We start from the raw sequence: 27955 nt of genomic DNA, 5'->3' as shown, positions 1-27955 counted from the left end.
TATCTATCTATCTATCTATCTATCTATCTATCTATCTATCTATCTATCTATCTATCTATCTATCAAGTTTGTGGACAGATTCATACTATGTGCTATTTGAACATCCCATATTACATTTAGTCTCCATGTTCTGTTATAATAACCTCCACTCTTCTAGGAAGATGTTTCCACATATTTGTGTGTCATTCAGCCACAAGGTCATTAGTAAAGTCAGGTACTGATGTAGGTGAGGTGAGGAGGTCTGGGGTTCAGTCAGTGTTCCAAATCATCCCATACGTGTTCAATAGGGTTGAGGTCAAAGCTCAATAGCAGGCCATTTAAGATCTTTCACTCTAACCAACATAAACCATATCGTCAAGGTCACTTTGTGCACAGGATGCATTGTCATGCTTGAAAGGTTTTGGGGTCTCCTAGTTTATATAAAGGAAAAATGTAATTCTACTGCATCTATAGACAACCTATATAATTATGTGCCTCAATTATTTTTTTTTCATTAGAGAAAAACAATATATGGCTAAAATAATTTGGTGTCCCAATACTTTTGTGTTGAACAGTGTCATTTAAGGATGTATTACCTTCAGCAGAAAGATTAAATGTAACGGAACAAATAACGACATACATTTTCTCCCATCAGTTTCCGAATTTCAGTACGCAGACGTTCTAATGTTCAGGCATGCACCGTGGTACACGTTACACACAGCTGAGGATTTTCATCTGAATTAGTCCTGAGAATGCAGAGCAACCCATTTAGCAGTCTGCTAGGGCGAGGTTGTGACAGGAGCGCTCGGCAAATTCCGGCTGAAGCAACGTGAAATACCTTCAAATGAAGACAAATGGCTCGGGTATTAGCTTGACGTGTCCTGTCTTAACAAATGTCAAGAGAGGATTATAATACATTCATAAAGGGACTAAAGCCACAAGCATACAGCACTGAGCCTCCCGTGCTGCTCGGTCTCGGATGAAAATTTTATGCAGCGAAATGACAAAATGACATGGCTGAATAATTACAGTGAGCATGTCACTATTGGAAATTGGCAAACACACACACACACACAGCAGAAAGGTAACATCAATCAAGCCAAAATAGGAAAATAACCATACATCTTATAAGTCGTTAGTAATGAATAGGTCTTTTGTCTAAATGAATTATTCCCGTTATAAAAACTTCCTGCGTCCTAATTCAGATCGGCCGTTCTAAGTGAGGAGTGAAAAAAAAGAAAAGAAAAAATCTGAATGTGCGTATGTTTTCCGGGTTAAAAAAACTATGACATTCCTTTTATATAAAACGACACTTTGCTTTTGTGTTTCTGCGTCTCCGGCTGCTACGCACCAACATGACACAACAAGAGGGTTTTTTTTTGCCTTTTGTTCACATTCAGGCACAATATCATTTGCATGTAGATGAGGAGGGAAGATCTTCAGAGATAGATCGGGGCGAACGTCTGAAATTGAACGGAGGCATCTTTGGTGGAAATCTCAATGACAATCTAAAAAAAAGGGGGTTTTCATTAAAGCGTTTCAGGCCACGTTTTTTCAGAGGCAGAACATGGGAGAAAAATGCATAGGGTGGAAATAGACATGGATTCGACTTTGAAACAATAACGATATGAAATTGTATTTATATTTATATACTTCACTACAGCTAACACATTGCTGGTGAATGAATAGAAGAGAAAAAGGGGAAGAAAAATACATCTAAATTGTAAAATATTTTCTATTTCAGGAAGTATTTATTGTCAGAGAGTCTCCAATAATAATGAGTCCTAAATTAGAAACACACTGCACCAGTTTATTTTTGTAATATGAGATTATTTAACTTTGTTAATATCAACTGTAACTCAAATAAATGCTGTGTTATACAAGTGTCTGTCTGTCTTACTTTCTGTCCCTCTTTATATCTCTCTGTCCATCTCTGTGTCTCTTTTCCTATTATGTCTCTTGACTCTGTTCACCCACTGTCCATTCACCATCTGTCCTTTTTGCTGACCCTCTCCTGTCTCTTGCCCATCAGTCTACCTGTCGGCCTTTGACTCTGTTTACCCTCTGTCTTCCCTTGTCTTGCCTATGTTATTTTTTCTGTTTGTCCACCTTACTTTCCTGTGTTTGTCTTAGTTTTTTCCCCTTTCTGGCTTTGTCTCAGTCTGTCCCCCAGTCTCTCCAAATCTGTTTAATTTACCCTTAAATCTGTCCACCCGATGTCTGTGCCTTTTTCCATCCCTGTCTGTTTTTCTTTCCATTCCCTGTCCATTCTTCATTCTATGTCTGTCTTTCCATCTTTCCAACCCCTGTCTGTCTATCTTTCCACCCCTTGTCTGCCCCGCTTTCCATCCCTGTCTGTCCTTCTTTTCATCCCCTGTCTGTTTCTCTTTCCATCCTGTCTACCCCTATTTCCATCCCTGTCTGTCCTACATTCCATCTCTGTCTGTCCCTCTTTCTAGTTGCTGTCTGTTAATCTTTCCATCCCCGTCTGCCCCTCTTTCCACCCCTGCCTGTCAGACTTCCACCCCCTGTCCGTCCCTCTTTCCTCCACTGTCTGTCCCTTTTCCACCCCATCTGTCCCTCTTTTCTTTTCATGTCTGTCCCTCTTTCCATCCCATGTCTGTCCTTATATTTGCTTGCCTCTTCCTATATCTGTCCACCGTCTGCCATTGACTTTGTTTCTTTTTTTTTCTTTACTTTTGTCTCTTTGTCATCCCCTCTCCACCCCTATTTGCCCCTTGTTTTTTAATCTTAATAAAAAAGGCATGTGATCATTTTTGTAAACGTCACAGTGGCTCAGCATTACCAGCATACACATTTCCTGCTTTAGATTTTCCTTTTCTATTTCTTAATAGTAATAAAATAACCATAAAATAGACACAACCATTTCTTGTTCTCAGTTTAGATTCTAATGTCTGAGGATTTAATCTGAGCTGCTGATCATGAAATGTAAATGTTAATACGGGGTGTTTAAGTAAGGAATGTTTATATCTGTCCCCCTGTCTGTCCTTCACCCTCCCAGTCCCCATATCTGCCCTCTGTTTGTCTTCCAGTCATTTACATTTTCTGTCCTTGTTAATATCCATCCCCTGTCTGTCCTTCTCTATGTCAGTCCCCCTCTCTGCCCCCGGTCTGTATTCCTTGCAGTCTAATTTTCTATCCTTGTCTTTGTCTGTCCCCCTGTCTGTCCATCACTCTGACAGTTCTTGACATTGTCCTTGACAATGTCCACTTCCATCCATCCCCTGTCTGTCTTCTTGCTTGTCCTCATCTTTGCTTATCTCACTGTTTGTACTTTGTACATTGTCCACTTTCCTGTCTTTCCTGTCTCTTGCCCATCAGTCTACCTGTTGGCCTTTGACTCTGTTTACCCTCTGTCTTTCCCCATGTCTTGCCTCTGTTTTATCTAGTTTGTCCACCTTTCTTCCCCTGTTCTTAGTTTGTTCCCCGCCTTTGTCTCAGTCTGTCCCACAGTCTCTCCCATCCCCTTGTCCGTCCTCCGTTGGGCTTCCTGTCAGTCTGTCTGTCTTTATTTGAGTTTCAAATATGTACAGTGTGTACAGTGAGTTATTTAAAAACATTGGCTTATTTTCTGGTAGCGTTCACTCGCAATCTCATTGACAGAAATATTTATAATATTTATAAAGATCGATCCGGATTGCTGTGGATAGTGCACAAGGTATTTGGCTACATGGATCATCTGCTGTACAAGTCTTAAGTCAACAGCTGTTACTATAGAAACAATAACCAGTGCATTAATGATATTTACCGATTGTCCATGTTGCAGCCAGAACCCCACTCTGTCCCATTATACAACCATAATATACATCAATTCTTTTTACCACACGTGCATATACTAGCTCACCATCAATTAGAAAAAGTGCTCAATAAGGACTAATGTGAGCGTCTTAAAACATCCTTAATGATCAGGTCTAACAATCAGCTGGACTCGTATCCAATGAATAAAATGACTGACGGCCTGTTCAGGAGAGCAAACCCTTAGGTAAAGTGTCATCAGCATACAAATGATAGTGCTGTTCAACACACAACAACAAAATCTAATTGGACCTCATCTGGACCCCTGTGGGTCTTTAAGCAGCTCAACAAAATCAAGGGTCCTTCATCTTCACGTCACGCTGAGTTCCTGATATGGGGTTCCATAAGAAATCATTTATAAGCGGTACCGATCAAAACCCAGACGTAAGTGCGTAGGCGCGGTAGGGAATGACTGAGTGGGTTAAAGGATAATTTTATAAACATAAAGCGTTTAATGTTGCTCATTATTGAGAGAACAGATGGCGACAGTGAACACTGTATTAGTAAGGCTTGTGCGATAAGTATTTTTTCTCTAACAATGGCCTGGCAAACACACACACACACACACACACACACACACACACATACACAGAGCCTATGCATTCTTTCTGAGACAAAACATTACAAATAGGTCTGTCCTTGTTTAAACTGATAAATTAAGTGTTAATGAGTTGCAAAACAGTGTTTCTGATTTTTTCCATTCCGCAATCACACACTCATCTGAGCCCTTTAATTAGTTGTTTTTTTAAGGAAAAGAAACGAATAAAAAATGTCTCCTTTTTACAGCAGATACCTTGCTTTTCACACCTACCCATCTTAACAATTACTCTCTCTCTCTCTCTCTCTCTCTCTCTCACACACACACACACACACACACACACACACACACAGAGATGCTCAGGTGACCCTGGACTCCTCATCGTTTAATGGATTTCTGCCAGCTTGTTTGCATGCAAATGCTTAAATTTGTGCACGATGAAGCACGAATAGAAACAAACTCGATCACATGAATGCAAATTCAACAAAATTCACACAAGCCAAGACAGAAAAAAAAGTAAAAAAAAAAACTTTATGCATGGCTAACATTAATGTATTTAGTGCTTGTAGTTTTTTTTTTCATGCGAAATGTGCGAGTATCAAACATTTTCGAGTATGAGAAGAGTGTAGGTAAAGTGTATAAGAATATGAGAAGAGTGTAGGAGATTGTATAAAATGAGTTTTGAGAAGTAATTAAGTATGAGAAAAAGAGTGTGTGCGAATAGTGTATGAGATGAATAGGAGACTGTAGGAGAAGAGTTTATGAGAATGTATTGAGGAGAGCATAAAAGTGTATCAGGAAAGTCAAGAGATAGTATTTAGAAAGTAAGAGGAATAGTGTATAAGGGAGAGTGTATGAAGAGAGTGTATGAAGAGAGTGTATAAGGAGAGTGTATGAAGAGAGTGTATGAAGAGAGTGTATAAGGAGAGTGTATGAAGAGAGTGTATAAGGAGAGTGTATAAGGAGAGTGTATGAAAAGAGTGTATAAGGAGAGTGTATAAGAAGAGGGTATGAAAAGAGTGTATAAGGAGAGTGTATGAAGAGAGTGTATAATAAGAGTGTATAAGGAGAGTGTATAATGAGAGTTTATAAGGAGAGTGTATGAAGAGGGTGTATGAAAAGAGTGTATAAGGAGAATGTATGAGAAGAGTGTATAAGGAGAGTGTATGAGAAGAGTGTATGAAAAGAGTGTATAAGGAGAATGTATGAGAAGAGTGTATAAGGAGAGTGTATGAGAAGAGTGTATGAGAAGAGTCTATAGGGAGAGTGTAGGAGATGGGTGCATGAGAAGAGTGTATAAGAAAAGTGTATGAGAACAGTGTATGAAGAGGGTGTAAAAAAGAGTGTATTAGAATAGTGTATAAGGAGAAGATTCTAATTCTAATAAGCGAAGAGGTTGAAGAATAAGAAGAGCGATCCCTCAGGCAGTGCTGCTGCTGTTGTGAATCTGACAGTAATTCTAACAGGTGGTAACAGAGATGAGAAGCAGGAGTTTTTGGACAGTGCTCTTCCAGTGGGAACACCCATGACATGTCTAAGGTTTCATGAGAAACCGTTACCAAGACAACGCAATTTTGCACTTGGATCAAACTAAACTCTGGTCTTCATGGCCGCAAGTCCTTTTGTTCACACGAGGAAAAACTTATCGACACACAGTGTTTCTTTTCTTTGTGTGAAGAACACAGCAGGGACAATTTTAGCAAGATTTGATTAGAAGGTTTTTTGGAAAAGAGTTTTGAACTAATTTTTCCTCGGCCCTATCTGGTGGTGCATGTGGCTTGACACTACCTCAGGTCCTCTCAGTAAATACATTTTGTGATGCAAACCTACTGAAATAAATACATATATTTATAGAAAGAAAAAAAAAGCGATCTCTGCTTTTTTTTTCTTTCTGTAAATGTATGTATTTATTGTTTAGTGATATGAATATTCACAATGTTATTTTCATGTTGATTAAAATACTTTAGAAAATTCTCACTGTCTTTTTTCCATCCAAAACCATTTGCATAGTCATCTCTCCCATCACATTACAGTTACTCAACAAATGAATTTTGGATGTAAATAAGCCTTATACAATTTATTTTTCTTCTTTTGCATTTTTTTTTTGTGTGTCTGGTGAACCTGAACACATCAACGTTAATTTTGGAACACGAAAACTAAGCCTGGATGTAAAGTCTATAAGTCCATCATGGACAAAATGTTTACTGAAGATGAAAGATTGAATGACAAAAAAGAGGAAAAAAGAAATGGATTGTAAATAAAATCACATCAAGTATGGTATCAAAAATTTTCAAGACTAGCTCCATCAGATCCGGTCACTTTTGCCGTTGTTCTCCCTCAGTCGCCTTAAAATCTTTCTAGAACTCGCTATTGATGGTCTGCCCCCTGGGGTTGAATTCTCAATGCACAATGTCGAAAAACAATGAGCATGCACTCGGTCAACCTGCCTTGAATTTTTCGGGTTGTGGAGACCTCCTCTCAAGGTTTCTTCCTCATAACATCTAAGGGAGTTTTTCCTTGCCACAGTTGCCACGGCTTGCTCATCAGGGATAAATACACACCATTCACCTTAACTGTTTATTTCTGTAAAGCTGCTTTGAGACAATGTCTGTTGTGAAAAGCGCTATAGAAATAAACCTGACTTGACTTGACATGTGCTCTTCCATTGTTAAAGACTGTTGTCTTGTCTCAGGGTTGTACCAGTACACTCAAGTTTTGTCACCGGTAGGGATCCTTAACATGAAGGACGGGTCATCCCTGGCGAGTTCTTGGCAGACGCTGTGTTCTTTCTGTTCCTGGGTCAGCAGCCTGGGGACAAACTGGGCAGCAACACGGCGTATGGACCAATCGTGAGAATTGCCTGGACTGTTCGGTATGACACAGCAACAATGGCAGCAATGTTGTGAATTTTTCTCCGACGATTATCATGCACAAGTTGCCGAATGGTTTTGACATTTTCGAGGTTTGAGCTTGTTGCAGATGTTCCCGATGTCTTGTCATCTTACAGTGATGTCCTTCCGTCCTTCTCTTTAACACCTCGAACGACTCGTTGCAGCATTGCCGTAAACTTGACGAATCATGTCAAATGTCTCTGGGGTAGATTTGTCCAGTTTCATGCAGAATTTCACATTTGATCTTTGATGAAACTTGCTGTCCATGATGAAATCGCTGACCTGGTAACGCATGTGGTCTAAGTAGCGTTAGTTGCACAGTACCTGATGTGCACGGGACGATGTCATTTGGCACACTGACTTATGAATATCGGTGCTCCCTTTGACCATGTGTGCTGCCTTGTGCTGCCATCTGTTGGCATGTTACAAAACTAATCTTGAAACTGTTTGTTTTCCACCTCATAGACATTTTTAGTATGCGCATTTAGTATGCGACTAGTTTTAGTAATAATTTAATGCAAAAATCTCATTATAATTCTACCTTTCATTTTTATTTACCTTTAATTAAAAAGTCACCTTTTTTTCTTGGTTTTTTTTTCTCTCTCAGTGCAGCTCCATTTAACGCATTACACCGCATATTACTATTGCAGTTTGCTTATTTCTGTGCACATAATTTATCCTAGTTTTAATCATCTTGCAGATGCTTTTATTTGCTTTTCTTAAAAGTCATTAAAAGACATTATTTCCATTTTTTCCATTCCAAAAATGTTAATATTTAAAAAAAGATAATAATAAAAAATAAAAAATAAAAAAAATGGTTAATAAACATATGAAAAAAAAAAAAAAAGTCACAGAGAGCAACAAACCTCACCATTACCGCCACCCAAACCTCACCTGAAGCATGCTGGGTAAACAAACTTTCAACATCCAAAATGTAATTTACCAGAAAGCTTTGAAATCTGCGCTGTGGTATCGGAGTGGATCAAATGGAACGCTTCGGGGTGAGAAACTCAAGCTGGGAAACGCCACCGAACTGCTTTCGTTTTAATGACTGGATATCTGATGAAACCGTGAGGCAGAAAAGCCTGTGGCATCTGAGGAACCCCGGGGGATGAATGAGCAGCTCTGGATAAGGAAAGCAGCTTGATAATAGAAAGGTGTGAAGATGCTCATGGGAATGACGCGGAAGGGATTTCACGCTGCAAGACCAGGACGTCCACATGTGGTTAAACACGACTCATATCCTCTTTCTGAAGCTGCACACGAATTCAATAGCGAAGGAAATGAATGACGATGAAAGAATAGGCACTGATTCTGAGCCAGGTGGAAGGAAAGGCCTTAGATGCATCAAATAAAAGGAGGAGAAGAAAGACCCATCTGCACAGCCACCTGAACAATCTGGCAGGTCTATTCAGAAAAAAAATTAAAAAATAAATAAAAAATCTTCTACCATAAACATGCTAAACATGTCTAGACTTTATTGACTCCATGCTTTATTGATTTCACCCTTTTATCTTCACACACCATGTAATCCTACCATGCTGTCCACATTCCACATATCAAAACTACTTAAAGACTGAAACTGAGACATCATTAGTGAAAAGTTTATATATATTTCATTTTTTATCTCTAATATATAAATGATTCCCAGCTCTGATGCAAACCTACTGAAATTACAAACCTTAAGGACGCATTCAGAATTTCCAATGTCTTTTTTTTCCTTTTCTTTTTATGAACCAGGTTTTTTCCTCATTATGTCTCATTTGGCTCTTCCTCTGCACTGCCTTTGTGTCCATCTGTGCTGCTTTTATTCTTACAACCCGAGGGCTTTCACTATTAAAAATTTGCGATTAAAATACCCGAAGCTGCTGTATATTTTTCACATTTATTTACTTATTAAACGAATATACACTATATGGAAACAAATTTGTGGACTCCTGACCATAAGATTCTTCTGTGCCACATGTAGAGCCCATTTGCTGTTATAATAACTTCCATTGATCTGAAATGAGGTCCCAGAAGTGTGGTTGGGAAAATTTGTGCTCATTCAACCACAATGATGTTTGTCAAGTTGGGTGCCAGAAAGAAATCTTTGACTGACAGATTTGATAGTAGATGAGCAACCTTTGGATAAGCCTAAGATGCCATCCAACCTTTTTTCCGTGGTTCTTCCTGAGCCTTTTCGGAATAACACTTCTGCAGCTAGTTATTTTTGGAAATGTCCATATAATTCTCATATAAAGCACCGCTTGTCATTGTAATTTGAATCCGCATTGCATTACAGTCCACTATGGCAAAAAAAAAAAAAAAAAGGTACTAATCTCTGTCACCTTTCAGAAAGCTAGTTATTGTAGGCAGGAAAAGTCCAAAGTGTAATGAAAATAGTTATGAGAATTTGATAGAAATGACACTGGAGACAGCATTGGCGTGCAGAACCAAGAGCCAGAGCCATGAAATTAAAAGATAAATTCTCTTTATTTTTCATTCTGCTTTTCAGAGTCGACTGTAAGGATGTGCAGAACTTTCTATCGCTGCAATTTTCAGTGGTGTGGAAAAAAAAAATTAAAAAGAGCAAACGGCAAGGCAAAACGTTTTTCTGCTCAGAAAAATATGTAATTATATATATATATATATATATATATATATATATATATATATATATATATATATATATATATTCAGTCGTGAAAAAATTACGACACTATGGAAGCCTATGTGTTTTTGGAAATATGGATATTAAATATCAATTTTAACAATATTGGGAGATTCACGTAATATAACTATACAATTAAAACTGAAGAAAATACTTTTGAACACTTTTTGTAAAATGTACTTTGTGAAGCAATTTCTGGTGAGGAATAAATTAGGACATTGTCACATTAATTCCCGCTTAAAATGGCTAAAATCACACAGAGGTGTATCACATCAGGTACACATGATTAGAACATCTTTAATCAGCTTTTTGAGGGAGGCTTGCCATATTTAAATTTCAGACATTTAGTTAGCGGTGTGCTCCTGACTGTTGAATTGAGAGTGAACACCATGATTAGAGCTGTCTGAGGCCTTCAGAAAGAAGTCTGTAGCAGTTTATGAGTCTGGTAAGGGATTTAAAAAGATCTCAGAAGAGTTTGAAATCAGCCATTCCACTCTCTGAAAAAGTGGAAGACATTCGAAACAATGGCCAACATGCTCAGGTCTGGCTGTTCGAGCAAGTTCACCCGAGAGCAGACCGCAAGATTGTAAAAGTAGTCACCAAAAAGCCTAAAATGTCATCATGGGACCTACAGCAGGCTCTTTCTATTGTTGATGTGAAAGTGCATATCTCTACAATCAGAAAGATACTACACAAGTTTAACTTTCATGAGAGGTGTACAAGGAAGAAAACTTTGCTCTCTAAGAAAAACATAAAAGCAAGACTGAAGTTTGCCAGAAAGAATGTAGACAATGACCAGGACTTCTGGAATAATGTTCTTTGTACAGATGAGTCTAAAATCTTATTATGTAGACATGTTTGGCATAAACAAGGAAAAAACTCATACCAACAGTGAAACATGGAGATGGAAGTGTCCTGGTTTGGGGATGCTTTACTGCAGCAGGACCTGGCCAGCTCACCATCATATAATCCATCATAAATTCTACCATGTATCAGAGGGTGCTTGAGGAACATTTAAAGCCATCTGTAAAAAATGTAACCTGAAGCCTAACTGGACCCTGCAGCATGACCATGACCCAAAACATATCAGTAAATCCACTAAGGACTGGCTGAAAACTAAGAAACGGAAAGTCATGGAATAAGTAAGTCAAAGCCCAGATCTTAATCACATTGAGATGCTGTGGGGTGACTTAAAATAGGCTGTACATGCAATAACCCCCTCAAACATCTTATAGCTGAAAAGCATTCTGCGGGTTGAGGAGTGGGGCAAAATTTCCTCAGACCAATGTCAGACACTGGAAGATGGCTACAAGAAGTGTCTCACTTAAGTTATTTCAACCAAAGGGGTAACATCAGCTATTAGGGGCTTGGGTGCCCTTAGTTAGAATATGCATTTTTGATAATACAGTGGTACCTTGACCGAGTTTTAATCGTTCTGTGGACTAGCTCGTATCTCAATTTGCTTGCACATCAAATCCATTTTCCCCATTGAAAATACTTAAAATGGCATTAATCCGTTCCAACCCTCAAAATGCCACCCCGTTTTTTTTATGTTTCATGTTATTAAACTAGGAAAATACATTTCTAATTAACAAATCTTGTATAAAAACATAATAGAAAGAGTATCCAAAGAATATTTAATGGGGGGTGTCCTAATCTTTTCACATGATTGTATATATACTTTGACAAAACAAATGGACTGTACTTACTTTACAAAGTCTTGCCATCCAGCCAGTTATCTTTCATCAAAAACTGTCAAAGCTGCGTTCACTAACTGGATACTTCTATCATTTGAAGTACATTTAATTGGCCAAGTCTCTTTTCTATTGTTAAATCATGAACACTGACCTTAACTGAAGCAAGTGAAGCCTGCAGTTCTTTAGATGTTGTTCTGGGTTCTTTTATGAGCTCTGGGTGAGGCATCGTTGTGCTCTTGGAGTAATTTTGGTAGACTGGCCACTCCTGAGAAGGGTCACCACTGTTCCAAGTTTTCTCCATTTGAGGATAATGGCTCTCACCATGCTTTGCTAAAATCACAAAGCCTTTAAAATAAACCCTGTAACCCTTTCCAGACTGTCAGTTACTTTTTTTCTCATCTGCTCTTGAATTTCTTTAGATCGCAGCATCGTGTGTTGCTTTCTGAGATGTTTTAGCTTGCTTCACTTTGTCAGGCAGGCTCTATTTAACTGATTTTTTGATTCAACAGTTCTGGCTGGCAGTAGTCAGGTCTGAGTGTGGTAAGTGAAATTTGAGTCAGCTTTCCAAAAATGTGGTTATGTTCATTGATGATTTAGCAAAATGGGGACACATTTTTTCCCCCTAAATACAATAAATCATCAGTTAAAAACTGTATTTTGTATTTACTTGGGGTATCTTTGTGTAATATTCTAATTTGCTTAACGATCTGAATCGATTTAATTATCACAAAGATGCATAAATAAAAAACAGGAAATGGAACATAGATGAATTTCTGTTAATAATTCCTTTTTATCCAAACCCTACATTCACATTAGCTAGATTATGAGGTGATAAATTATCTATGGCATGAGAAAAAGCAACAAACCAATCAGTTAATAACTTCTAATTTACGGCTTGATCATTTTCATCTTTGTCCAGCTTTGGAAGGAAGCATAAGAGACAGTTGCTGGCTTTCTAGAAGAGGAAGTTGCAGTGTGAGATGAAAAAGTAGTGTACATAGCTGCTATGTTTGGTGTGTTTGCATTTCCTATTTCCTCTATTAATTATTTCTTTTTATAGTTTGTTAACCTTAAAAGAGACAATTAAAACGACTGATTGTAGCTGCTGTAACAAGCAATAAAAGGAACTTGTTTTAATGAGGTTCTGCAACAGGAAAAATAACCACAACGTGCTAAAAAAAATGTGAATACGTAAAACGAATAAATCACACAAACGTATTATTTATATATGGAATGGGGTAGTTCAATGGTTAAGATGTTGGACTTCTGATTAGAAGATTGAGTTCAAATCCCAGCACCACTAAGCTAAAATTGCAGGGCCCTTAAGCAAGGCCCTCAACAATCAACTGCTCAGCTGCATGAATGAAATAATTCTAAGTCTGCCAAATGCTGCAAATAAAAATGTGATTAAAGGTAAATAGTTAAAGATGGGGTAGATATGAAGTAGCATATATTGTCATCACCGCAACAAGAACACTGCATGTGTTTGTTTTCTGCTTTAAAGCACATATTCTACATACAGTAGTTCAGCTGTTAACGATAAAATAATTTTACTGTGACCTCTTTTATATGAGACGTTTTGGTCTTTTAACACAGAAGTCTGTTCCTGGAACAGTGAGGATTGTTTTTGACCAATCATAGCTGTGGGAATATGCATAAATCAGAACCAAAGTGTCACCGCCCTCTATTAACGATCCTGTTTTAACACCATGTATGAGTACCAGACGTGATTCTTTCTGCCGAATAGTACACAGTCTGTTACCAGATCCGGTACGGACACTACACTTGAAATAAATTTTAGCATCAGGGACACATCAGGCACACGTTGTTCTCATGCCGTCAGGCGTGATTCATTCTCAGCGCTGTGCGATGGAGGGGAACAGTGAGCATCTCTAGAGACAGATGGAACTGATTCCCTGGATCTTTATCATTACTGTCGGGAATTATTTTTTCTATTAGTATGAACATGTCATACTATCTAGACACAAAAATGCTACATGAGGATCATCTGCTTCATAAAATGGGGTCCAGAATTAAGAGCTTGCACTGTAGAATCACAACACGATGTTCAGAGACAATCCGCAGCATCGGTCACGACTCGCTGGTTAAAGCAAAACAAATTACCAGAGAGCAGGAACATGTAAATAAGTCACAAAGCATGCAGGATTTGGTTGATTGTAACGAGTCATTTACACACTTACTCTATAGCATTTCACTTTTACTGGCACAACTCGCTGCAGCTTAAACAAGGTCCCAATTAAAGCAGTGCTCGATTTTGCCGTCACGCTTCTCCTTCACTGGGAATCTGTCCTTCATTCACGACTGTCTCGTGTCTCCTAGCATGTACCGCTCTCTCTTGGATCTGTTTTAAATTTTTTTCAAAGTGTTAAATCCGGATGTCCAATTTTCACAATGATCCCAAAAAAGCCTATAGCTGCATCGTTCACACTTATTTTACAGAGAAAGAAAAAAACAGCTGCCATTCAATCACAGACGGAGTCATGCATCAGAGATAGCAAGTGAGAGAAATGACACTTTAAAGAAAGTGGAAGAACAAACCTGCCTTTGTGAGTGACAGACAGCTCAGGTTATATATAAAAAAAAGATTGGAAAAGAAAAAGCAGAATGCAAAAGAGTTGAAGTAAGTGGAGAGATATTGAGGTATGAGACGTGAGAGAAAGTAATCTTTAGAAAGAATAAGAGAGACAAAACATCTAGAAAATACTCTTTGCTACAAATTTTATATATATATATATATATATATATATATATATATATATATATATATATATATATATATATATATATTTATTTTTTTTTTTTGTATCAGTTGATGAAACAAAACCAGATGAATCTGTTGAGTCAGAAATTTTAGATTTTTCTGATGACTGTTAAACAATGTGCCCGAAACAAGGATGTTTTAATTTAAACAATCAAAAGAGAAAACCAGAGTGATAAATTGCTGATCGGAGGGTTGAGTGTTCAAGCACCGGTATCATCAAGCGGCCACTCTTGGAGCCCCTCAGCAAAGCCCTTAACCCTCAGTACTCCAGGGGCACTGTATCATGGTTGACCCTGCCCTTTGACCCCAGCTTCCTAACATCGCTGGGATGTGTGAAAAAAGAATTGCAAAAATTGTGTAAAGCACCTTTCTGAACTAAAAATGTATATTCATATATTGTGTATTTAAGAGGAGATCCTTCTTTTAAACATTTAATAGGTGATTTTTTTTCTTTCTTCTTTTAAATTCTACACATTACACATTCCAGGTATAAATAACCTGGAAGGCTACGTAACACACTGATACCTATATAAGGATAAAAACATTTTTTTTTAATGTTTGCATGTTTGTGTTTGGATGTACCTCAAGTCTGCCATTTCAGAGCCATTTATGATCCTGGGGGTGGAGTATTACGAATCTTTGTTAGAATTTTTCATAGTGTCATTATCAGAATTAGAATACTTTAATAATCCTAGAGGGAAATTCTTCTTCTTTTTCTTCTTCTTCTTCTTCGTCGTCTTCTTCTTCTTCTTTCGACTGCTCCCATTAGGGGTCACCACAGTGGATCATCCATCTCCATACTACTCTGTCCTCTACATCTGCCTCTTTCAAACCAGCTACCTGCATGTCTTCCTTCACCACATCCATTAACCTCCTCCTTCCTGGTGGCTCCATCCTCAGCATCCTCCTACTGATATACCCCATGTCCCACCACTGCACATGTCCAAACCATCTTTATCGGGCCTATCTCACTTTGTCCCCAAAATGTCCTACATGTGCTGTCCAGCTGATAAACTCATTTCTAATCCTGTCCATCCTCGTCACTCCCAGCGAAAACCTCAACATCTTCAGCTCTGACACTTTTTTTTCAAACACTTTTACAGTTTTGAATTTTGTTTTAGTTAAAAATATTTAAATAAGTTTGATGATCTGAAACATTAAAGTGTGATAAACATGCAGAAAATGAGAAATCAGGAAGGGGGCAAACACTTTCTCACACCACTGTATATATTCAAATCGCATGCACACCTTAAGATCACAGTGGTATCAACAAATCGTAAGTTCCTGCACAGAAATGTTTTCTACAGCATTTAAAAAAAAAATTTAATGTATTCATGACTGCCTTCAAATGTATTCTGTTTTATCCGAATTGAATCAAGAAAAGATGAAATGACATCCCGGGTGCCTCTTGTCGACTCAATGATTTGCTGCACCACTATCAGGTAAATGTGAAAACAATGATTGATGGATATGATTGATGGAGATGGAGTAGAGGGAAAACCAGGAAGCAGTAAAACAGCAGGGATTTTGTGACAAATGTGCTTCTTTCTGGTTTGATAGCCATCTTAAATGACACCCAGAAAAAAAAAACACAGGAGGTTAAAGAGCTTCTCGGTATAAAAGCTCCTTAATGAGTTCTTTAATCTCAAAGCCAAAGCCACTTCAGCCTTTCTGTCATGCTTGCATCCAGATCTCAACTTTGGAATACACTCACATACACAAACCCATACACACACACACACACACACACACACACACACACACACACACACACACACACAGAGACACACACACACACACACACACACACACACACACACACACACACAGAGACAAAGCAGATTCTCGTAATATAAAGCACTGCTCCCATATTACCATTAGTGATAAGTCAGCTTTAATGAATGCAGCAGTTAATTTTCGTTCCCTTTTGGGAACTCGAACTGCATCAACAACGATTTGGAAATGGTTGCAGGTTTCCGCCCTCTGAATCACGTGTGTATTTAGTCCAACAAAAAAGCACGTCATCACCGGTGGAGTGACGTCACGACCAGGAAGCTATAAAAGCACATGCCATGGAGAGAGCGCTAGCTTCTGTTTGTTCAAGAAGAACTCTGTTTGGGTCTGTTTTTGCTGCAGGTAAGTCACAGTAACAAAAATTTAAATAAAATAACAGAATGAAAATAGAAAGGCAGTATAAAGGCAAGCAGGCTTTCAGACTGTGTGTGTTCCTCTTTGACACCCCCCGCCCCCACCACCCCTTTATAGATGCTTAGCTCCAAGAAAGTGCTCTTCGAGGAGGGGGCTCCCGCTCCTCATGGTTCTGACCCCACTTCTGCTAAGGCTAAGCGGAAAATTCATGTCTTTGGGCTCATAAAAAAGATTCAGTGCTTTCTCTCAGGGTTCGGAAGCATGCCTTTTAGCGATTTCTTCTCCTTGTGCAGAGAGCACTGCGCTTCACTTCTCTTCCTCCAAGGAGGGGGAGTGTATGGACACCAGCAATCCGATAAAGGATACGCCCCCACAGCCAGTTCAGTTCGAGGAGCTGTTGGAGGTAGTGATTTAGGCTGTAGCCAAGCTGGATATGTAGAAACAACATCCCCTAAACCTGGGGACGCTGGTTCTGCTTTTTTTCCCAGATCTGAACAGTGAGGTGACCAGATCATAGAATAACCCTTATTTGGACCGCCTCCAACGTTTCTCTCTATGCTAATATAGTAGGGCTGAAAGAGTGTGGTTGTGGAACAATGCCCTAGGTTGAAGAAACGTTGGCTGGCTATTTCTCCCCGGGTGCTGCATCATCCCTTAAGGCACCAGTTCTGCCCACCAAAGCCGAGGTAGTTCTCAGAGGCTTGTCGCCGTAAGGCTTATACGGCGACAGGTCAGGCCGCCGGCTGCATGCACACCATGGCTGTATTACAGGCCTATTAGGCTGACCTGCTGTGAGAGCTTGACGAGAGAATGCCTACGGGCAGTGATGGCATTTAAGAAATGTGTCATGCAACAAACCTGGCTCTCAGGGCCATAGAATAGACCGCTAGGGCCATTGGCTGGTCTATGTCTGCCCTGGTCTTTACACAGAGACACCTCTGGTTCAATCTAACAGGCATAGAGCCGTTCTAATGAATGCCCCTGTGGTGCCACCTGTTTACTGATGCCGTGAATATGGTCGTTGAGAAATTCCAGGAGGCTAAGAAACAGTCGGCACATTGTGAAATTCAGAGATGGAGTGTCACCACTCGCTCTCCCCCAGAAACTATGGACCCTGGGCGGTGCTGCAGGCTGAGGTTTAAAGAACTGACGGATCTGAGGATTGTCCTCTTTAATAGAAAAGCTTGGCCTGCCCCTCTACGGCACCCTCACTGCATCGGCTCGTTAAAACTGCCATAAAGAGGTGCTTCAGGGCACAGCCATCTTCAGTGTGTACCTCCGCCCAAGAGTTTAGTGAATGGGGGGCTCGTTGCCTTTTAGGAGGCCCCTAGAGCTGCACCAGGGATAGCCTCGGCTCTAGGCACACCAGAGGTCAGTCTTGAGAGACTGATTCCCTTTAGAGACTATCTGGCAGCCTGAAAACTCAGTGGGTCCTGGGCACTGTAGAGAGAGGCTATATGATTCAGTTCAGGTCTCGACTGCCGCGGTTCAACGGGGTGTGTCCCACTCTGGTAGGGCCCGGGCAGGCTCTGATAATTTTTTCAGCTCTACGTCAGTTGAACCACTCTCTAATGAGAGGTAGATGCTCACCCTGAAACAGGTTGTGTCCCAAATCAGGTCTGAGGACTGGTTTGTCACAATTAAACTGAAGGATGCTTATTTTTACGTATCCATGCTTCTTTCACACAGGAAGTTCCTGAGGTTTGCTTTCAGTGCTGAAGTTTATTAATATCTGGTCCTTCCGTTCAGCCTTGTGCAACTTGTGTGGATGCAGCTCTGGCTCCTCTAAGACTCCGGGGCATACGATTACTTAACTATATCGACAACTGGTTGATATTAGCTCGATCAGAGCACCTGGTGACCCGGCATAGAGATGTTAATCCCATATAAAGGAATTAGGGATAAAACTGAACGCCAAGAAAAGTGTACTTTCTCTGGTGAATAGGCATAGTGTGGGATTCGACTGTTATGCGGTACAGCTGTCTTCTACACAAGTCAACTCTATCCTCAAGGCTGTCAAAAGAGTGAGAGAAGACTACTCACGGTGAAGCAGTTTCAAAGACTGCTGGGACTGATGGCAGCTGCATTTAATGTGGTGCTACTCCTGGTAAACCTTCTGGAACACCCTCCTTGAGAGATTCCTTCCAAAAGGGGCCATCTCTTCCTCGGCACGGGGTGCTTTGCTACACCTTTGCCTTGAGCTGTGGAGGCTGTGGCTGAGGCCCCTGAGGTGGCACAGCTCTTAGCCACTGGTCTCTCGTCTGAGGTCCTAGAGAGAACATTCTTCAAACCAGAGCTTTCTCCACAAGGAGGTCAAATACTGCAAAGTGGCACCTGTTTACTACATGGTGCTTAGGTCACCACTTAAACCCAGTTAACTGCCCGGTTGGCCCAGTGCTGGAATTTTTTTAAGAAGAGGTTTACCTGCCAATAAGCAGACCCTCAGTAGGTGGACTGTGCATTCTATCCACTCCTCTTATGAGTCCTCTGGTCTCACCGCTCCTTTCGGGATCAGAGCTCAGGAATCAACCCGGGGTGTGGCGGCCTATAAGGCCTTGTCCTCTGGGGTATCGCTCCAAGACATTGCAACGCCCTGGGCTGGTCGCCTTTGTTCTAGCTGTGTCCATCCACACTAGGCAGGGATTGGTCAGTCTGGCGGTATTCGACACTCGTTCTCCAAAGCATTGTTGATGCAGCTTGAGTTCCTAAAAGGGAACGTCTCTAGGTTACATATGTAACCCTGGATCCCTGAGGAACAAGATGGTGTGTCTCCAGGCCACACTTCCTGCATCCCTGCGAGCGTTTCCTTCACTTTCAAAGCTAGCGCCGTCTCCATGGCATGTGCTTTTATAGCTTCCTGGTCGTAACTCCATCCCGCCGGGGATGTCACGCTTTTCCGTTGGATTCAGAGAGCAGAAATGCAGAAGCGTTCCCAAAGAGTTGTTGACACAGCGTCTTGTTCCCTCAGGGACCTAGAGACGGTCTCTGTGGGTGGTGCTTTACTTCCAGCAAAATTGTGTGATTGGACAGGACAAACCTATAACACTATTAACATGAAGGATAGTTTGACACTTCGAGTTTAGAGAGCCTAACTACGCCAGTCACAGACATTCGGCTCACTCAATGAGAAATGTCAATATGTGAATATTATATCCAGGCTGAATTTCTTAAATGCATGATTATTGGAGGATCTAAAAAGTACAAAAGTATTCAAAGTTCCAAATAGCTATAATATTCCTATTATCATTTTTGTCACAAAACTCTTTGCTTATTCAACTCAGTTTATGTAAAAAGACTCCAATGTAACTGTTAGCACACTAATCTAATAATAAAATAATGAGTCAAACACGGATTATTATCTATTTAAATGATCATGAGCCTAAAACCGTCTTTTCAACTACTTAATAACTTGAATACAATAACTTAGTAACCCTATCCGTAAACCTAACCTCCAAACTCATTACTTCATCTTATGCACACTAAAGAATGCAAGCAGAATTCCCATTGAGCTGAAAATGGACCTGAGTATACTAAATGTCAATTAGGAGCACAATGTCAAAAGAGTGCAGTGTAAAGAAGTGTATATTTTGTGGTACTAAACATCAAATCTACATCATATGGACAAAAGTTTGTGGACATCTACACTTCTACTCTACACTCTACTATTATCTGTTCTGGCACAGATAAGCAAATCAACACTGAATTTGCTAGGTTGCAAACTGTTTTTTTTTAGGCTGAGTTTTGCAGCCTAGCAAATCCAGTGTTCATTTATTAATTTATAGACAGTTCAAAGCACTTTTGTACGTCGCTCTGGTTAAGGCAAGAGGTTAAATTATAAAAATAAAAATATAAACGTATACATTTTTTAAATAAATGTAATTATATTGTTTATAAATTCTAAATAAAAAATATGAGTGCATTATGTGCAGTGCGTAGTCTCAGGTGTAAATACAAACAGCACATGGTGTCAGTGATTCGCCTCTAGAGGCCGCTCTTTTAATGACAGCGGACCGAAAACAGAGAAAACTATCTATGGTAGTTGAACTATGGATATTTGCTGATATTTGCCAATAGTTCCAGCAATTAACTATTAACCTCTGGAAGCATCTGCTTAATGCCGTAAGTCTAAATTAAAATATACATTTTTGTTAATTCAGCAATAAGGGTGTTAGTTAAGTCAAGTACTGCTGTAGGTCATGTGAGGAGGCCTGGGCTGCAGTCAGCGTTCCGATTCATCCAGCAGGGTTGAGGTCAGAAATGTATAGGAGGCCACTCAAGATCTTCCACCCCAACCCATAAAGTTATATCATTCTGGAGCTTATTTTATGCACAGAGGAACAGGAACATGTTTGAGTCTCGCAGTTCAAATGAAGGAAAAATGTAATTCTACAACATCCTACACAATAATGTGCCTTCAAGAAACAAATACGGTTGGACAAGTCAAGTGTCCTAATACTTTTGTCCATATATTGTACTATAGTAATAATAAATAACTGAGTTGCAGTAGTGTGTGTGGAGAAACAGCATCACTGACCGTACAGTTGTGTGTGTGTGCAGGAAGTCATCACCACCTGAGCCGTAAGTGCATGCTGTCCTGGAGCCTGTGAATGCACACACACACACACACACACACACACACACACACACACTCTACTTTAGTCTAAATTATGTTTTGAATAAAACATAATTTAGACTAAAGTAGAGTGTGTGTGTGTGTGTGTGTGTGTGTGTGTGTGTGTGTGTGTGTGTGTGTGTGTGTGTGCTCCAGACGAGCGACAGTGCAATCGCCTAGAAGTAGAAAGCGCAACAGCGGTGCCAGCTCTGTTTTACTGCAGCCAACCCCTTTATCACATGCAACAAGAGAGCCTCACTTTCTTAAATAAACTTAGGAGTTGACTACCAAAAAAAAACTCTGAAAAAAAAATGGAGCAGCAGGAATCCTATTTCATCGATAAGAGGGTGCTGGCATTAAATCGTGTCAGCTGTCGAGAAGATTTGGGTTTTGGAAACGTTTGAGAATAGCGTGTGTGTGAAGTGCATGGTGTAGGATTTGAAACACCAAAATGTTTTATTTTTTTCCTCCCTCATTCATACCTGCCCAAATTTAGGAAATGGAATTAGTGGAGAAGCCTCAACTCATGAGGGGGGAATAAGTAATGATATTAATAATAATATAGGTAATCCACACACACACACACACGCACGCACGCACGCATACTTATCATTGTCACTCCAGTGATTAGCTGAGACACTGGTAATGTAAAAAGTGATAGTAGGTAATCAAAACACACACACACACACACACACACACACACACACACACACACACACGTACAATACGTGACGAAAGTGAAGGGTAAGAATTTAAAGAAAGTACAAAAAAAAAAGAAAGTTTGGGGGTAATAGAAAATAGAAAAAATGAATCTAGAAGAAATGTAAGAAGGAAGTAAAGGAAGACAAGAAGGAAGGAAGGAAGGAAGGAAGGAAAGAAGGATTCCCAATGAGGAAGATTTTGGAGGTAAAAGTAAAAGAAGTAAGTAAATGAAGTCAAAAATTTGAAAAGATAAAGGAAGTAAAGAGAAACAAAACTGAGAACAGTCTGACAAAAATAAAGGAAGGAAGGAAAGAGATACACATTTGAAGGTGAAAGAAATGATTCAGATGAAAGATGTGAAAAATGAAAGATGGAGGTGAAGTAGGTAAAGGAAATAAATGAGTAGAGGAAAAATAGGAAGCAGGTGGTGAAGGAAATGGAATAACATAAAAGAAAGAAAGAAAGAAAGAAAGAAAGAAAGAAAGAAAGAAAGAAAGAAAGAAAGAAAGAAAGAAAGAAAGAAAGAAAGAAAGAAAGATGAATGAATGAATAAATTACTAATACAGTGGAGGTCAGGATGGAACTGCAGCTCACCATCACAGACTTTGCATCCAAATTGCACCCTAAAGGTTAAGCAGCAACATTCCAGTAGAAAATGAAAAGCTTCAGGATCCAGATGTCAGAGCAAAACTTAAATTCTGGAGACAGAATTAGGCAATGACCCAGGCAAAACACACACACACACACACGCACACACACACACACAAATCGTTGTCACTCCAGGGATTAGTCGAGACACTGATCTGTCCTTATATAGAAGCACTGAGTGATTTACACCTTTCTGGTTCTGCTGGAGGAAGAATTTCCCTGAAGCCCCTTGTTTTTAACAGAGCTGAGATAATACACATCCTCATCATCATCCTTCTAAATCCTTCTCATCATCATCCTCTTAAATAATCCCTGTGCCTTCCTTAACTTTCCTCAAACGCCTGTAAATAGTGTGTGTGCATTATGTGCGTGTGCAAAAGGGGACAGTTAAGCCTTTGCGTGAGGCATGTTTTCTTTTTTTTTTCAAAGGAAACCCATTAATGTTGGAATTCACCAAAAGACACAGCTATCAGAATGGGTCATCAGAGTGCATACCTCACACACACACACACACACACACACACACACACACACACACACACACACACACAGATGGGTGCACACTATCCCTGTCCTTATGCGGTTTCTACTCTTCACAGAGTATTCTTCAATTTTTAGTGTATTTTTCTTTGTAGGACATAATCGCTTATTTTCAAGATAAAAAGAACACTTTTTTCCCTTTCTGAAAGTAGAGCGGAGAAACAGCAAAAGAGATTAACAGCGATAAACACGGAGACGTCCTGAGAACAAGAAGGAGGGGATGAAAAAGCTGCTATACATCATTTCCACAGTTCAGCCGTTCCATTAAAGAGAGGGCCTTGTTTATTATTCCCCCTAATTCCACAATTATGTCTGGAATTCTAGCCATGTATATGATATGTACATTCTGTTTCCTGGAGTTAAACATGAAAAAAAAATGCAAGAAGACGAACATACAAAGAACAAACAAACAAATAAATAAACGCAAGTATAGGTTCCACATCTTTCTGTGAATGAATCAGCGACTGAGGTTTAGGAGGTTTACAAAGTAAAGGGGAATAAAAGGGGACAAAATAAAAAGGTATAAGAAGTGAAAAAAGAGAAGGAGGAAAGGATGGAAGGTGAAACAATTAAAAATGAAGAACTTGGATCAGATAAAAGGAATGTAAGATGAAAGAAGGAAGGAAGTAGGTGAAGAAGCGAGAGAAGTAGCGGAAATTATTTAGGAAGAGGAAAGAATGATGGCAGCATGGAGGTGAAGACTGAGGTTTAGGAGGTGAAGAAAGTAAAGGGAATGAAAGGGAACACAATTAACATGGTATAATAAGTAAAAAGAGAATAAAGAGAAAGGCATGGTGAAAGAAAGAAAGAAAGAAAGAAAGAAAGAAAGAAAGAAAGAAAGAAAGAAAGAAAGAAAGAAAGAAAGAAAGAAAGAAAGAAAGAAAGAAAGAAAGAAAGAAAGAAAGAAGGGTGAAACAATTAAAATGAAGAACTTGGATCAGATAAAAGGAGTGAAAGATGAAAGAAAGAAGGAAGTAGGTGAAGGAATGAGGGAAGAAAAGGAAATCATTGAGGAAGAGGAAAGAATGACTGCAGCATGAAGGCAAAGAAGATGAACTAAAGTTAAGAAACATATTTGAAGGAGATGAAGGAAAGAAAGGAACAGAAGGAAAGTGTAAAAAAAACCAGGTGGAAATTTAGGAAAGATGAATGTAAGAAAAAAGTTAAGTAAAAGTAAAGAAATAAGGCTGGGTACTGAGTACAGCTGAGAATTGAACATGTCCCATATTGGATTATTAATCAATCCAGAATTTTCCAACAATTTCAAATGAATTCATTCAAAACAAACATCACAGAGATAAAAAGATTGGATAAAAAAAAAAAAAAAAAAGTTTAAATGATTATGTTGAAATGCTCAACATGTAAAATATTTAAAATCTGCCTCATTTCTAGATTGTTGTGATCTTCTTTTTCAAATTTATGTAAAATGTAAAATAACGGCTCAAGCATAATCAGTACATAATCAATCGGTAGCTTCATCCAATATTTTGGCTTTTCAAAAGCAACAAACTTTACAGTACATGGGAGCCTGACTCGTGTTCTCTCCTTAAAAAGTTATACAAATGCACAAAATCTCACAACACTCATTCCAAAACAACCCCATCCTGCCACACTCTGTCCCACCCCTCAACATAGGGCAGACTACTAGATTGTCTGTGATATCAGAATAGTTTGTATCGTATTATTTTCCATGTGTGCAAATGCCTCCTGAGTGGACATTTATTTCTAAGATAAGACAGCAAATGAACCACCAGTTTCATTGTATAATTATGCAAGTGGCTGTTCAAATCTCCAAAACCACACTTTAAAATCTAGGCAACATCATCCCAGATGAGTGTAGGTTATTATAACGGATAAGAAAATGCACTTAATGTGAAATGGGATGGGATTCAATTCAATTCAATAAATTTTAATTCAATGCAATTTGATTTGTATAGCGCTTTTACCAATTAACACTGTCTCGAAGCAGCCTTACGGAGATGAAGCAGCTATAAAGTTGTACAAACGAGTGTAGAATTGTAAGTTTATCCCTAATGAGTGACCCACTGGCCACTGTGGCAAAGGAAAAACTCCCTGAGATGGCATGAGGAAGAGAACTTAAGAGAACCCTGACTCAAAAGAGAACCCATTCTCATCTAGGTCATATCGAAAATTCATTAATTACATTTCTTTAATTGTTTAGGTGTGCAGTCATAGTCGCTTAAATGCAATCTGTGATCCTGAGCAATTGTAGCAGACAGTTAATATATTTCAGGTGCAAATACTTTGTATTAAATCATCACATATTAAATATTGCCAGTTCAGATTTCTGTAAGAAGCAAGAAGAATATCAGGAAAAGCAACACTGATACTGGTATACTGAATAATTGATATGGATTTTGGTGAGGTCAGAAGAACAGGACATAGGAAATTATAATGTGACATACCCCCCAGACTGATTGTCATCCGATTACAAGTTCTTTCAGCTATTGGACAAAAGATCGGATCAGGAGTCAGAGACCAGTATACAGTCAGTACGTTTTATTTGCCGTAGTACACAAACAGAAGCTTAGGTAGAAGCACGAACCGGGAAACGGGTACAATCCAAAACAGGGTTTCCAGGGATGATCTCAAGTATGAACTGTAGATTGGATGGTGTGTGAGTGAGAACGGAGGCCTTATGAAGAAGAGCGTAGATTGGAGACAGGTGAAGGTGATTAGTATGAAGGCGAGGCGCTGCAAGTGTGCTGAGTGCTGGGGGAGGCGTGGCTGGTGGTTCCCTGACAGGTAATCTGATTTAAACTAATTATTTCAAAGACCAATCTTTCGTATTATGTACTTATTTACAAAGAGTGACACAGGCATTATTAATTGCTGTTAATAACACCAGGCAAAAACTCAGTTCTGGGGAGTAGCTCTGCCCTCCATTAGAAATTCTCTGGTGTCTCTCGATCTGTCTCTGAGAAATCGATTTCTGTGATACTGTATACAATTTTCCGTGAGTCAGGAAGCCGCTATCAATATGAGGGAGACTCCATGAATTTCAGAGGAGGTGTCTGTAATGTGCATTTTCAAATTCTTGCAGATATCTGAATTGCCCTGAGTATAGGGGGTGGAGGGCGGATTATTTGTCTTTACATTAATCTTTGTTTTATATTTCTTGACAAGTTACTTATTTTATGACAAGTTGCCACTATGGAAATATGCAATTAAAAAAAATAACCCAGTGAAGCCTAAGTACCAAATTGTTTCAAGTTCACATAATACAGTATATGAACTAAAGTTTGTAGACAACTGATCATAAGATTGGTATGTGCTCTGTGAACAAACAATTCTACATTTAGTCCCCATTTGCTATTATAATAACCTTCAATCATCTGGGAAGATGTTTTACTAAATTTTGGCATGTGGAGATTTGTGCTCATTCAGCCACAAGGGTGTTTATTAAAGTCAGGTACTGATGTAGGTGAGTTGAGGAGGCCTGGGGTGCAGTCGGCATTCTAATTCATCTCAAAGGTGTTCAGTAGGGTTGGGTTCACCTCGCTATAGCAGATCACTCAAAATCTTCATGCACAAGTTCAAGTGATGAAAAATTTCATTCTACCGCATTACTCCAAAGACATTCTATACAATTGTGGGTCTCCAACTTTTAGTTTTTTTCAGGTGTCCCAATACTGTACACTAACTACATAGCTACATAGTAACTACATTCTTTTCTCTATTCTTGGCTTTGAAATTCACATTAATTGAAACAAAATTACTGCTTTTTAATGCCACTGATTTTAAAAGTCATAAGAGCATGCTTGTAAAGGGAAACCTGGTTTAAACAGGCATTAAACGAGCTGTGAATCAGTGAAGTTAAGCAGGGATTTCTGAGTAAGTTTGTGAGCTGTGCGGAGGATGACGTGGATGGCCTGAGGGAGCTGGATGAAGGCTCTTTGAGGCACTCCTTTCTTATTTTAGATCGAACAACTCCACTAAGAACCACAAAGAAAAATAAAAGCAAATTAACATAAATGTATATGCAGTAGGTTAAGAATATACAGTAAGTTTGCCTCAGCTTATACAGGAAGTGTATATGGGAGTCTGAAAGAGGCAGAAAAAAAGTTTAAAAAACATTAAAAACTGCAAAATATCTTTCTTAAATATGTTGCACAAATATTGGCACCCCTTTGAATTAATAGGAATAAAACATTTTTAGTACATTTGGGTGACAAAGAAAGGTACATTTCTTAATTAAACTGAAAAAGATTCTTTGTGGAAGCATGTGGCTCAGAATTCCTACAAGAGAACCACCTGATGAGAACCAGTTGTGCTGAAACTACTAGTCCTCATATTATTATCATAGTATGAGGTCTAGACTCATACTGTTGCTTGCTTTCTCTCTCTCTCTCTCTCTCTCTCTCTCTCTCTCTCTCTCCCATCTTTTACACACACACACACACACACACACACACACACACACAATGCGTTCAACTGCTTCAAACATGAATGTAAATCTGCTTGGCTCTCACACACCGATATTGAATTTATGTCGCATTTTATGCACATAGACACACGCACACACACACACACACACACACACACACACACACACACACACACACACACACACACACACACACTTGGACAAGCCTTTACCATGCATAATTTGCTGAGAAAAGTAAAAATACACCTAATAAGCCTTATACAGACTGGATTAGTTTGGGTAAAATGGATAATTTTGAACATTTTCTTCACAATAAATAAAAACAGCAGTGTTCAATATTTCCTTTCATGTCTCATAAGAACAGAACTATTAATTTAATTTAATTTAATTTAACCTTTATTCGTCCCACAGTGGGGAAATTTCTAGTTTTTTCGCATATCCCAACTCATCTGGAAGCTGGGGTCAGGCGCAGGGTCAGCCATGCGCCCTGGAGCTGATAGGGTTAAGTGCCTTGCTCAAGGGCTCAACAGTGGTAGCTTGG

At 39.2% G+C, this 27955-nt stretch overlaps 1 protein-coding gene across 6 annotated transcripts in view; it reads right to left on the bottom strand.

The window, feature by feature from the left end:
- The window catches only part of chrm3a (cholinergic receptor, muscarinic 3a), a 170262-nt gene that overhangs the window by 108372 nt on the left and 33935 nt on the right, over window positions 1–27955 (bottom strand). For 3 of the 6 annotated variants that reach the window (XM_046855641.1, XM_046855639.1, XM_046855642.1), the window contains one exon: window positions 21039–21105. The exons of 1 other annotated variant lie outside the window; for it this stretch is intronic. The gene's annotated coding sequence lies outside the window, so the exon portion shown is untranslated. Of the gene's footprint in view, window positions 1–21038; window positions 21106–22412; window positions 22446–27955 lie in introns of those variants that run through there. 2 more of the 6 variants (XM_046855643.1, XM_046855640.1) reach the window with 2 other exon arrangements.

This window comes from Silurus meridionalis, chromosome 8, assembly GCF_014805685.1.
Source record: "Silurus meridionalis isolate SWU-2019-XX chromosome 8, ASM1480568v1, whole genome shotgun sequence".
NCBI classification, from domain to species: domain Eukaryota; kingdom Metazoa; phylum Chordata; class Actinopteri; order Siluriformes; family Siluridae; genus Silurus; species Silurus meridionalis.
Note: the sequence above shows the minus strand (reverse complement) of the source record. Positions and strands in the feature narration are given on the sequence as shown.